The sequence below is a fragment of the Halichoeres trimaculatus genome, unplaced genomic scaffold, assembly GCF_033239565.1.
Source record: "Halichoeres trimaculatus isolate MK-OKI-2021-1 unplaced genomic scaffold, fHalTri1.1 fHalTri1_scaffold_3, whole genome shotgun sequence".
In the NCBI taxonomy this organism is placed as follows: Eukaryota; Metazoa; Chordata; class Actinopteri; order Labriformes; family Labridae; genus Halichoeres; species Halichoeres trimaculatus.
The window spans coordinates 2,061,408-2,074,903 of record NW_027437181.1 but is presented as its reverse complement, the minus strand read 5'-3'; the positions used below and the strand labels follow the sequence as shown (position 1 = coordinate 2,074,903).

Here is a 13,496-nt window from a genome sequence, read left to right as displayed (position 1 = left end):
GACTTTATGGCTAAGCCACGCCCCTTCCACTCACTCAGACAAACAGTGACAAAAATATATCTTCCTTTTTACCATCTTTACCAAGAGTGTGTCTCTGTTAGTTTGGAGCTACAGAATTTGCACTGAATCATTTAGCTCAACGTTTGACAACCTTTGTTAGCTCAGCTAAATCAGATAAGCTAATGAAGCTAAGCCCTGGAAGCTAATGTTAGCATAACAAGAGCCCTTTGGACAACAGCTTATAATGATGTATGATCACCAAAGAACAAAACAGGCCAATGAACTCCCTAAAAACAAAGAGACATGATGAACAACGCAGCCAGGAGCTAATGCAAGGCTAACTTTAGCTAACATAAAAGAAAATCCCAAAGCATCTGTCAGACTGCAGATAACTTTATATTTCTTTACAGAAAAGTCACTGAATCATTCAACACAACGTTTGACAACCTTTGTTAGCTCAACTATTACAGATAAGCTAATGAAGCTAAGCCCTAGAAGCTAACGTTAGCTTAACTAGAGCCCTTTGGACAACAGCTAACAGTAATGTACAATCACCAAAGAACAAAAACTACAACAAAACAGGCAAATAAACTCCCAACAAACAAAGGAGCTAGGCGCTAATGCTAGGCTAACTTTAGTTAATGTCAGAGAAAATCCCAAAGTGTCCGTCATGGTCTTTAACCTAACAGGTTAAAGACTATGACCGCTGCTTTTTACTGGTTGTTCTGTCTCCAGTCCCTTTCCCCAGAGGAAGTCTGGGTAATGTATGCAATCGACTTTATGGCTAAGCCACGCCCCTATCAGTCACTCAGACAAACAGTGAACATTCAGTGACAAAAATATAACCTCCTTTTTACCATCTTTACCAAGAGTGTGTCTCTGTTAGTTTGGAGCTACAGAATTTACACTGAATCATTCAGCACAACATTTGACAACCTTTGTAAGCTTAGCTATTACAGATAAGATAATAAAGCTAAGCTCTAGAAGCTAACATTAGCTTCACTAGAGCCCTTTAGACAACAGCTAACAATGCTGTATGATCACCAAAGAACAAAACAGGCCAGTGAACACCCCCCAAAAAAAGAAAGACATGATGAACAACGCAGCCAGGAGCTAACACTAGGCTAACTTTAGCTAACATAAAAGAAAATCCCAAAGCATCTGTCAGACTGCAGATAACTTTATATTTCTTTACAGAAAAGTCACTGAATCATTTAGCAAAACGTTTGACAACATTTGTTAGCTCAGCTATCATAGATAAGCTAATGAAGCTAAGCTCCAGAAGCTAATGTTAGCTTAGCTAGAGCCCTTTGGACACGACTAACAATGCTGTATGATCACTAAAGAACAAAAACTACAACAAAACAGGCAAATGAACTCCCAACAAACAAAGGAGCTAGGAGCTAATGCTAGGCTAACTTTAGCTAACGTTACAGAAAATCCCAAAACGTCTGTCAGACTGCAGTGGTAGTTCTAGTGTTAAAGATAACTTTATATTTCTTTACAGCAAAGTCACAATCTGCTGCCTCAGAGATGACGTTAGCTTACCTTATGTTGCAAAACAGGTCCACAGAAAAACAACATGACGATGGCTGGAGTTGCAAAAATCAAGGAGGCAAAAGAACTAAGAAAAAGGAACAACCTCAGACTCATCTACACTCCTCGAGAGCCATGTTGGCCTGAAGCTTTTAAATGCTAAGCCCCTCCCTCTGGACCAACCACCTGCTAGCTTAACATAAGCTATACTAATTAACCACCATAGATCAAATTAACATGAGAACTTAAACAGATGAATTTATATTGCACCATGTATTTAAATAATCTTTAACCAAACTACACCTATATTCAGACTATGCATATACACACAAAGAAACAAACCCTGTTTAAGTGTGAAATGGTTTCATCCCCAATCAACACACCTGAGCAGCTCTCCCCTCCCCCTTTTTTAAAAGCACACTTCACCCACAGCTCTGGTTGCACCAAAGGAGCCTGTGGAGGAGCAGAGAAGCAGGTGAATTCAAACTACAACCACTGAGGAAACATACCTGTGTGTGAGTGTCAACTTCACGTCTTTCTATCTTTGTTTTCGTTTTATTCACATTGAGCTGATGTTGTCTTCTGCACAACTTTATCCAAAGAAGAAACTTTTCTCTGTCCAGGTGTATCTTATAAAAGGGTTAAAAATACACCCTGTCACCCAGCCTCTCAGGATACTTTGTGTCAGAGTTACATGTACCCTATGAACACTGTTTGACCATTTTTATACTCAAAATCTCAGAAAAATCTCATAAAACTGAACAAAAACTGACTTTCTGCATTGCATTTTAATGACACTGTGATTGGCTATTTGTGTTCAAGGACGGGACTTAGTAATAGGTTAATACTCTGTCAAAAAAAAACAACTTTCAGACGACCTAGCAAAAGGAAAAAGGTGGTAGAGGTCGGCCTTAGCCCTCCTGGCTACAACCATTGACTGTATGATGTAAAGACATAGGCCCTGTGACATCACCCATGTGTTTCTGATGTAGAGTTTTGAAGCCAGTCGTTGGCAGTGGCCATTTTAGCAATGCTAAACTCAACCTCTGATTCTGTCATTCTCTTTCACATTCTCAGGTTAGGATGAGGTAAACAGGTTTCTTTTGGCTTGGTGTCAATGTAGTTTCTAGCAATCCTGCAGCTAGCTTAAATCTGAATCTCGAAGAACCACCGTTTTCTTCAGCATGGGCTACATTTCTAACAGCTGCCGGTTGCTGCTTTGCTACAACCTGCCCAACTGTCAGTCAAATTAGCCATGATGCTAAAATATGCAAAAGGTGTAGCCTCAAATCTTCACATCTTGTAGTAGCTACATCTGTTAGCATTTATTGTAACTAGCTAAAGTAAATGGCCTATGTTTGAATAAAGCAGGAAAATTTCTGTTTCCACTGTGTGATGATATTTCCTGGATGCTATCAGAGTTTACGCTGATTTAAAAAAGAGGGTCACTCTGCTCTTGCTACTCATATTGTACCCTTAAATTGTAAGCTGTTGGTTTGACAACAGAAGAAAACAAGATTAACGTTTAATCTGGTTTGAATGACAAAAGTCTATTCAGTCACTATCAGCACTATAACTGAAAAACTGTCTTCACTGAATCCACAGCGTTCAGGTGGTTTCAAAGTGGGAAACGGAGGATATAAAGAACATAGAGAGAGATTCAGGACCCCAGGGAACCTAGATACACTTCCAGTTATTGACTGCTTTGCTCTCTATTTCTGGATTGAGGGAAGCCTACACTGCAGCAACATCAACCAGTGGAAGTGTTTTTCTAAAACAGGAGTCCTTCTTGTATTTACACCTATCGTCTTTAATATGAACGCTACAGTGGCTTATATTGGGACTCCCCACATCAGAGGGAGCGTGGTGGAACAGTGCTGTGTGTCGTATATTTGGTTGTATGTGTTTGAGAGCTTGGCTGCTTGCTTCATGATAACAGTACAAAAGAGTGATGATAACAGAGCTTTGTTACAATATTGTGTTGTTTTCTCTCCAACTTTTGTCAACAGAGCTGTAGGTCAATTTTTAACATGGAAAAACTAACTAGAAGTAGGGTCCTTGCACTGTCTTCCACTGCCTGTTTTACTTCCACTGTCAAGGTTTCATCCCTTTATAATGTGTGTGAAAAAAAACATTCCATTTTCCCGCCTTCAGTGATTCACACGACCAGCTGTATGGAACTCTCAATGATTGTGACATCATCACCAACTGCTGCCCTCTCAGGAGTGAAACTGACTTAAGTTCTAGAAACATCTCCTCATGGATGCCACAATTTTGACCATATCTCTCTAAAAATATGTTATTTTTGTGAAAATAATTTGTAATTTGGAATCCATCCATGTCATTGTTAAAGCTGTATTATTTTTACTTAAGTGTGTAGAGGCCTAACTGCCGCAGCTTGTCTGGAGCTGGATCCTCCACTCCCATTGTTTCTAATAGGCTGACCTGAGAGGGCTTCTTTGCGGTTCACCGACTTTGAGGGCTCGCCATTCAAAAACGATTTGAGAAAGAACAAATTCCCTCACAAATGATGTAAAGCAGGGTCCGCTCTGTCATTGTAGCGAATTTTAAGCTGATACCATTTATGGTGTGGGAGTAGGTATTATTGAAAAAGGGCCAAAAAGCAGCCAGATTTTACTTTGAAAAGTAAATAGCTGACTTCATGTTTGAGATAGGTCAGGGGTGTCAGCATAAAATTTGTGCGTCTCAATGAGACAAAAATTTTAATGATGGTTTGGTTTCTCTATGACATTCCTACTACCATTGACAGCTGTTTTAGTGTGCCTTGGTGGCGTTAAAGAGCACATTTTGGTAGTTTGGGGTTCAGTTTTTGTATACGCTTACTAGGACAGGGGTGGCCAACCTGTGACTCTTTGCCTTTTGGTATGAGGCTCTTCGATCCATTCATTAATAATATAATATAATATAATATATATATATATACATATATATATATATATATATATATATATATATATATATATATATATATATAGATCCCAGTCTCTGTCTGTCTGTCTGTCTGTCTGTCTGTCTGTCTGTCTGTCTCTCTCTCTCTCTCTCTCTCTATATATATATATATATATATATATATATATATATATATATATATAGAGAGAGAGAGAGAGAGAGAGAGAGAGAGACAGAGAGACAGAGAGACAGACAGACAGAGAGACAGAGAGAGACTGGGATCGATATTAACCAGTACTTGGGTGATGAGAAGATTGATACTTAAGTTTCAGTTTCTCTTCTCTACATGTGCTCGTTCATATGCTCATAGCTATTAAGCTATTAAGCTAGATAGATAGATAGATAGATAGATAGATAGATAGATAGATAGATAGATAGATAGATAGATAGATGGAACTTAGTCTCTTCTGCAGTAAAAACAGAAATTTGTCTTTGAAATGGCTCAGAGTTAAAATTCAAATACACTTACAAACACATTAAAACTGGCTTTGAAAATTGGAAATGTATTGATTTTCATTTTATGTCATTTCATTCATGTGTGAGAGGAAGTGTGTTTGTAAGACCACGTGTGATGTAGCTCTTTTTAGTACTACGGTAATTTTGTTGGCTCCTGGTCTCTGACTGGTTGGCCACCCCTGTACTAGGAGGTGTCCTCTCCCTTTGTGCGAGGACCCTCATCACGTTTTGGCTTCACTTGGGGGTAGCTGTCGTCCTGTCCGTGGTTTTATACCGTCTTTGCTTGGTGTCAAAGGCCACTTTGTACTGCAGCGTCTGCTCTGTGTGTGTGTGGTTGGATAACTGATGCATGAAGGGAAAAGTACTTTGAATGATCTCAGTACTGTAATTTCCTCAAGGCCTTATATTTTTTTTAAGCTCTCAGTAGTAGTTTCTAAATCCAAAGAATTCAGACTCTGCATCTTTTTCCATAACAACTGCAAACTGCAAATGTGTGTCTGACAAACAGCGAGCAGGACAACTTGCCCTTTCTTTGACCAATTACCTGCTCCAGGCCAGTGTCTTACTCACTCCAGGCCACGGTGTAATTGACAAAGACTGTTTGTCGCCTCCCATTTTCCACGTAAACAAAATGTTCGCAGCTCGGCCTGACGAGGGCGGTTAACAAAGCCCTCTTGGGATTACGGCTCTGGTGTAAGTTTAAACCAGCTTGTGGTTTCCATGAAGCAGTTACATAATGTCTCTCTATTGATGGATAGCAACCTGAGTCTCTGCAGCCTCCGCCGTATCCCTGCGTTCTAATTGGCTGCATTAATCCAACAGTATCTGAGGCTTTATTGTGTTACTCTGCTCTGGACGTGAGGATTGTGTTGCTAATTACACATCGGCCTGCGTGTTGGGTTTCTGCACCTTCAGAATGCTTTTGTCTTGGAGCTATCTCAGAAAACAGACGTCATCAATATTTACATTATGAAGAGCTTTGCTGCTCTGTGAGTCCTCCTGCAGTGCACACACAGGTATGTTTGGCCAAAATGTTGATTAGGTTTGCTGTCACACAAGCAGACAATCTGGGGCAGCGGAGGATTACAGATTTGTCATGGCTTTGGGGAAAGGTAAGCATTTCAAGGATTTGTCATATCAAGTTTTGGGCTTTTTTTTGTAACCTTCATTCTCCAGAGTGCTACCTTAAACCCCAACAGTGCTGCAGCTTTTTTTTTTTTTTTTTATGAACAAGCAGGAGATTTGATTAAATGCAGCAGCTGCTCAACCATAAAAAAGTTTTCTCTCTGGCGCTCCCTGTGAAGATGAGCTGGTGAGCAGAGGACGGCCCCCCTGCTGGGTTCTGTAAACTTTTGCGAGGCCGCAGATGCTTATCCTGCTGCGAGACTACGGTAACACACACGTTCACATGCATCAGTGTGTGTCGACAAGATCAGTAGAGAGTGAGCTCCATAACCAGGCGCCGCAGGAGTCATCAGCTGCGAAACATCACAGGGAAACGTCTCTGTTTTCCAACTACTGGTGATGAAAGAGTGAAATTCAGAAGCGTATTGCATTCACTTGAAGCAAAAAAAAAAAAACAACTCAGGTTTTTCAGAGTAATTTATTCTTCTGTTTGTTTTTTTGTGGTGATTATTTTGTTTTTCTGATTAATATTTTGGAATTGGTTTGCTTTTTGTTATGATAATTTCTGTTTTTATGAGTAATTTTTTTGTGGTAATTAATTTTTTTTTCTGATTAATATTTTTTTATTGGTTTGTATTTTGTTATAACTATTTCTGTTTTTCGTAGTAATTTTTTGTGGTAATTAATTTTGTTTTTCTGATCAATATTTTTTATTGGTTTGTTATTTTGTTATAATTATTTCTGTTTTTATGAGTAATTTATTTTGTTGTAATTAATTTTGTTTTTCTGATTAATATTTTTTTAATTGTTTTGTTTTTTGTTATAATTATTTCTGTTTTTAGGAGTAATTTATTTGTGGTAATTTGATGAATATTTTTTTATTGGTTTGTTTTTTGTTCTAATTATTTCTGTTTATATGAGTAATTTTTGTGGTAATAAATTTTGATTTTCTGATTAATATTTTTTTATTGGTTTGTTTTTTGTTCTAATTATTTCTGTTTTTATGAGTAATTTTTTGTGGTAATAAATTCTGTTTTTCTGATAAATATTTTTTTTAATTGGTTTGTTTTTTGTTTTTATTATTTCTGTTTTTATGAGTAATTTATTTGTGGTAATTTGATGAATATTTTTTTATTGGTTTGTTTTTTGTTCTAATTATTTCTGTTTTTATGAGTAATTTTTTGTGCTCATAAATTTTGTTTTTCTGATTAATATTTTTTTATTGGTTTGTTTTTTGTTTTAATTAATTCCGTTTTTATGAGTAATTTTTTCCTCCTGTTTTTGGGAGTAGTTTTTTCCCTGAAGTATCGAGCTACTTCGAAATCTCGTGAGAACCTCCAACCTGCAGACGACTCCTGGGATGTGTGGTGGCTCCTGTGTCCTGCACGGATCAGAGATCCTGTTCGGCACATAAATGCCTTATCCTTAACTTTCTACCTTTTAATGCCACATCTTCGTCTATTCCTTAAGGATTACTTTGAACAATAGGCTTATATAAAATATAAGGATAAAGTCGAAAACATAACGAGGGTATCATACCCTGTGTGTGGCTAATACCTTACCTTTATTGACCCGGTACAGACCGGTAGAAAGTTAAGGATAAGGCATTTATGTGCCGAACAGGATCTCTGATCCGTGCAGGACACAGGAGCCACCACACATCCACGGTCGTCTGCAGGTTGGAGGTTCTCACGGGATTTTGAAGTAGCTCGATACTTCAGGAAAAAAAAATTCTCCTAAAAACAGGAGGAAAAAATTACCACGAAAACAAAAAAAATTTATAACAAAAAACAAACCAATAAAAAAACATTAATAAAAAAAAAAACAAAATTAATTACCACAAAAAAATTACTCATAAAACCAGAAATAAATATAACAAAAAACAAACGTATATAATTATAATAACAAAAAACAAACCAACAAAAAAATATTAACCAGAAAAACAGAAAAAATTATAAAAACAAAACGAAGAATAAATGACTCTGAGTTGTTTTTTTTTTCTTCAAGTGAATGCAGTACACTTCCGTAATAAAAAGCCTGTTTGTTGTAGCGGTTTCTTATCTCAGCTGGGATCACTCCGTGTTGAACGTACACGGCTCTTTGTCTTCTAACTTCTTAATCTCTCCTTTTTTTGGCGGCCGTGTCAATTTGAAAAATGTTAACAGTCAGCACTTTGTCTCGCTTTGTTTCCATAATCTCTGCTTGGATCAGGGGCGGTCAGAACTTCAATTAAATCTTGTTTGTCTAAAAATACCTCGGGCTACTCATGATTAGATTAGACAGACAAATTCTCCTTTTCCTGTGTGACAAGGACTCGTGGAGGACAGCGGGGTCAGACAGCGCCTCACGTTAATGTGCCGTCATCGTCTACATTATGATACATCAGTCTGCACTCTCATTTTTTCTGTAAAGCAAAGCAGATTTAAATTTCTGTCCGTCTTGTTGTAAAAGCGCAGAGTCACAGTTTTCCTGCACAAACAAAACCTGTAGGTTTAGAGCAGCTGTGGAGCTTTTTTTCAGTCAAAACATCTGCTCTTTATGCACACATTGATGAATAATGTAACCCAAATAACAGGCGTACGAGAGGCTCTGACTAATGATGAGTCAAATTTCATTAATAATGTAAGCCTGCTATATCAGGCTGCAGCATACATCTCCTGCAGCCGTAACTTAACAACATAACATTCGACAATTTATCACCTCCTGTATTTTATTTTCCTTAAAACACCAGACCGCAGCGTGTTTAAGCATCAGGATGTTTGTTTACTGATCCGGAGAACAAGTGTCGTTGGCGATGTTTGTGTGTTTAAAGAAATAATCAAGAATATTTCTTGTGAAATGTGTTTTTACAGAGTCTCTGCTCCACCGTGCTGCATCTGAGCCTGTTTACGACCGTTGTTCTGGATGGTCAGGGGGCACATATTGATCTTTTAGTTGTTCCTAACGATGTACAATTAACAGCAAACAGGTTCTGATAAACCCACATGTCCTTAAAGGAGCTGTGAGGAGTTTCTAAGTGATCCTGAAAAAGTCTCCCTTCAAGATTTCTGCCTGATCCTAATCCACACTTTAAAGTGAGATTATCAGCAGCAGTGTCAGTCATTTTGAAATGCAACTTCTGGGCAACTTTTATTTACAGTACGTCTCTATGACAACACCACGCCGGCTGATGAAGTTTAGTAGAGAGAAGAGAGATCTGTGTTTTTCTCTGCTGAAAATGATTTCTGTGATTAATTTTGTAGTGATGGTGGACACTGGAGCCTAACTGTCAGACAGAAAAAGGACAGAAGAGCAGAAGAAAGAGAAACAGGAGAGAGATAGAGCACGAGCTAAAGGCTGAAACATGAGTTAAAGGCTAAAACTAGAGCCAAGGGCTAAAACACAAGCTAAAGGCTAAAACTAGAGCTAAGAGCTAAAACACAAGCTAAAGGACGAGACAAAAGCTACAGGCTAAAAGCTAAGCTAAAGGCTAAAATGCGAACTAACGGCTAAATCATGAGCAAAAGACTTAAACATAGGCCTAAGGCTAAAACCTGAGCTAAAGGCTGACACATTAGCTAAAGAGTAAAACCTGAGCTTAAGCATAAAACATGAGCTAAAGGACAAGACATAAGCTAAAGGCTAAAACCTAAGCTACAGGCTAAAACAGAAGCTGAAGGCTAAAACATGTACTTAAGGCTGAAACATGAGTTAAAGGCTGAAACTAGAGCCAAGGGCTAAAACACAAGCTAAAGAGTGAAACATCAGCTACAGGCTAAAACACAAGCCAAAAGCTAAAACATGAGCTAAAGGACAAGACATAAGCTACAGGCTTAAACCTAAGCTACAGGCTAAAACACAAGCTAAAGGCTAAAACATGAGCTAAAGGCTAAACATGGCTAAAGGCTTAAACAAAGACTAAGGGCTAACACATGGCTAAAGGCTAAAACACAAGCTAAAGGCTAAAACTTGAGCTTAAGGATGAGACAAATGCTACAGGCTAAAACCTAAGCTACAGGCTAAAATACGAACTAATGGCTAATACATGCTAAAGGCTAAAACACAAGCTAAAGGCTAAAACCTGAGCTTAAGGCTAACCATGAGCTAAAGGCTAAAACCTGAGCTTAAGCATAAAACATGAGCTAAAAGCTTAAACCTGAGCTAAAGGACAAGACCTAAGCTACAGGCTAAAACACAAGCTAAAGGCTAAAACATGAGCTAAAGGCTAAAACACAAGCTAAAGGCTAAAACATGAGCTAAAGGCTGGAACACAAGCATCAGGCTTAAACACAAACCAAAGGATAAAACACAAGCTAAAGGCTAAAACCTAAGCCAAATGTTTTAACACAAGCTAAGGGCTTAAGCATAAATTCAATGCTTAAACACAAACCAAAGGCTAAAACACGAGCTAAAGGCTAAACCCCAGGTTAATGTGTTTGTGCTAATGTAGCCTCCAACCCACAGTCAGCAGTTATTCTGCAGTGGTCTGTTCAAACTTGAGAGTCTATCAGTAAAATGAAGAGTGAGGTTACGTTAGCTCTGCTTGGTGAGGTTGGAGTTGGTAGATGAGCTCTGGTAGGACAGAACCAGGATTCACTAACGTTACACGTTACAGACACGTCTCTACCTAACTGTTGATAAATAATAATAAATTGACACATGGGAGGAGACAAGAGCTCGTGGTAAAGAAGTCGCTGGTCAGAGTGGGTTCAAAAAGCCTGAAACAGCTTTGACCTGACGTCTACAGCATGAACAGAAGACAGTTTCACATTTACACCAGTCAGATATCAGTTTTCAGAAACACTGTTCAGTTACAGCATCAGAAAGCCGGCTGGGTAACACTGATGCTCTTTGTGGAGCTTTCACTGAGCAGATTGCTTTGAGTCAGTCTCACTTTGTTCCTGTTTGATGAAAACACGCGTTTGTTTTAGGAATCTGCTAATGAAGCGTCAGGTACATGTTGGTACTGAGTGGAAACCACTGAAGGGAAGATGAAGAAGTCAAAGTGTTTGATGTTTTGGCGCCCTGATGGAGATGTAAGCGCTCCTGGAAACATCAGTGTGAGTCTGCAGAGCGATGCTACACACAGCTAGCAAAGCGCTGTCTTACCTTTGAGCTAAGCTAATGTTTGACTGAATCTCCGTTCATCAGTCTGACTCCTCAGAGCGACCCCCTCAGAAAAAGTTTGGGGGTGAAATGATGTTTCCCTTAAAGTGTGATGAACCTGCTTGCCTTCAAACCTGGATGTTTGATTTGTGGTGGATGGTAAACACAGGACCGCAGAGACGTGCAGATGATTCCCAGCGTTGTCTCAGTCTATCTGAGCCAGGTTTATCCTATTAAAACCCTCCTGCAGTTGTTGCAGATGTTCCCCTGTCTCTGGGGTGCAGCTGCAAAATCTGTCGTCCTTCTGGCAGCAGCGCTGTCAATTGATGCACTAAATGGACCAGAAGAACAACAGCCTATCTCCTCGCCTGTGTTTTCAAACAAGCAGCGAAAACGTTTTGACTGACTGGATATTCAGCCGTGTTTATTTGCTGCGAGTATACAGCAGAGGAGAATCAGAGGAGCAGAGCCGAGGCTGCGGCTGCTCCCTGAACGCTTTCACATCCACGCAGGCAGCGCTGGCACCGCTCCACCAGCTGGACTCCTCGGTCTGCAGAGCGTGCACTTCAAAATACTTCCTACACTGACTTTATTTACCATCCACACTGCAAGGACACTCAGCCAAAGAAGTGTCCTTAAACCCCTCAGGTGGACGGGAACCAGGGGTGCAGGTGTTGATTTATGTGTTAAAAAAACACACAGCTTGTTTAAACATTAGTCTGACGGTGTCATGAAGCTGACATGCAGCTTGTTTTGGAGTTTTTCAGACGTGAATAGTTCAAGAAAAATCCAATAATGAAGCCTGAAGCTGGTTCCCTGAACACCATGTAACGCCAACTGCTCACATCATTAATTTTAGCCAGAGTGATTCGTCCAAGGTGGGGAAACACACTTTCAGTAGGGAATACAGCTTCTTTAAAAGCTTCAGTCATATTCACAAAAATATATTTAACTAAAAGTGAAAATGTGAGTAAAGACAGGATCCGAGCTCTCCGAGTTTAAAAAAAAAAAAAAACTAAAAAAAAAAAAATAGTGCAATAACAGAGTTGAAAATAATGGCTTAAAAAAATCATAATCATGGGAAAAAAAATGTTAAAGTTATAAACAGTCATAGTTATAAGATAAAAAGTCAAGATAATGAGATAAAATATAATTTTCTGCTACAAAAGTCATAATTATGAGATTAAAAAAATCACAATGTAACTTTGTATCTCATAATTTTGACATTTTAATCCCTTAATTATTATCTTAATATCTCTAAATCATCTCTTAATTTTGATTTTTTTAAACGATAGCTATTTATGTCATAATTTTCACATTTTAATCCTATAATAAAACATTTTATCTCATTATTATGACTATAACGTTTTTAACTTATTATTTTAAAACAATGATATTTTAATCAAATTACTATTAAAATGTCATAATTATGTCTTTATAACCTCATAGTTAAAACATTTGTACCTTATTATTTAGACTTTTTATTTCATAATATATTTTTTTTATTTAATAACTTTAAGATTTTATGTCATTATTTCTCATTTTTATTTATTTTATTGTATTGTTTTTTATATTTTCAGATTATTTTAGTTTTAATTTTGACTTTTTATCCCATAATTTTCACTTAATAATCTAATAGTTTTGACTTTTTATCTCATCATGACTTTTTATTCCCATAATTCTGACAGTTTCATCTCGTAATTTTGATTTTTTATCTCATAATAATAAATTTTTACCCCATGATATTGTCTTTTTCATTATTTCAACTTATTATTTTTAACATTATGACTTGTTATCAAATTACTATTAAAATGTCATATTTATGACTTATTGAACTTACAATTAAATTTTTGGAATCTCATAATTGTTAATAAATTATCTCATGACTTTTTCGTCTTATTATTACAACTTTTTATGTCACAACAATAAATTTGTCCTAACTATGACTTTATATCATAATTTTGACTTTTATACCTCATAATTATGACTTATTAATCCCATAATTCTGACTTTATTATCTCGTAATTTTTGACTTTTTATCTCATAATTTTTGAATTTTATTTATGTATTTATTTTTAACTAATTGGCAGGAATGGGCTTCTATAGCTTTGGGAATCCTGACGCTCTTTCCCTTTTTTTTCTCACTCTGTCAGATATCAGCTTTACAAACTGCAACAGCTTGATGAAATGTTTTCCTGATCACATCCTCCACGGCTGACGGCTCTGTCAGAGAGCAGTTTATCACCGTTATCTAACAGCCGTTACAGATGTGTCGTACATTACTCACTGCTGCTCGTGTTCACAGAGACGACTCCAGGCTTGGA

General features: G+C 37.6%; 2 protein-coding genes across 3 annotated transcripts in view; one reads left to right on the top strand and one right to left on the bottom strand.

Annotated features, from left to right (window-relative positions):
• Positions 1–1,648, bottom strand: part of LOC141787567 (gonadotropin subunit beta-1-like) — a 34,545-nt gene extending 32,897 nt beyond the window's left edge. The window contains exon 1 of the mRNA XM_074666065.1: positions 1,549–1,648. The gene's annotated coding sequence lies outside the window, so the exon portion shown is untranslated. The remainder of the gene's footprint in view (positions 1–1,548) is intronic.
• Positions 1–13,496, top strand: part of kcna4 (potassium voltage-gated channel, shaker-related subfamily, member 4) — a 91,166-nt gene that overhangs the window by 17,203 nt on the left and 60,467 nt on the right. Inside the window, exon 1 of one of the 2 annotated variants that reach the window (XR_012598082.1) lies at positions 1,970–2,051. The exons of the other annotated variant lie outside the window; for it this stretch is intronic. The gene's annotated coding sequence lies outside the window, so the exon portion shown is untranslated. Of the gene's footprint in view, positions 1–1,969; positions 2,052–13,496 lie in introns of those variants that run through there. 2 annotated transcript variants of the gene reach the window in all.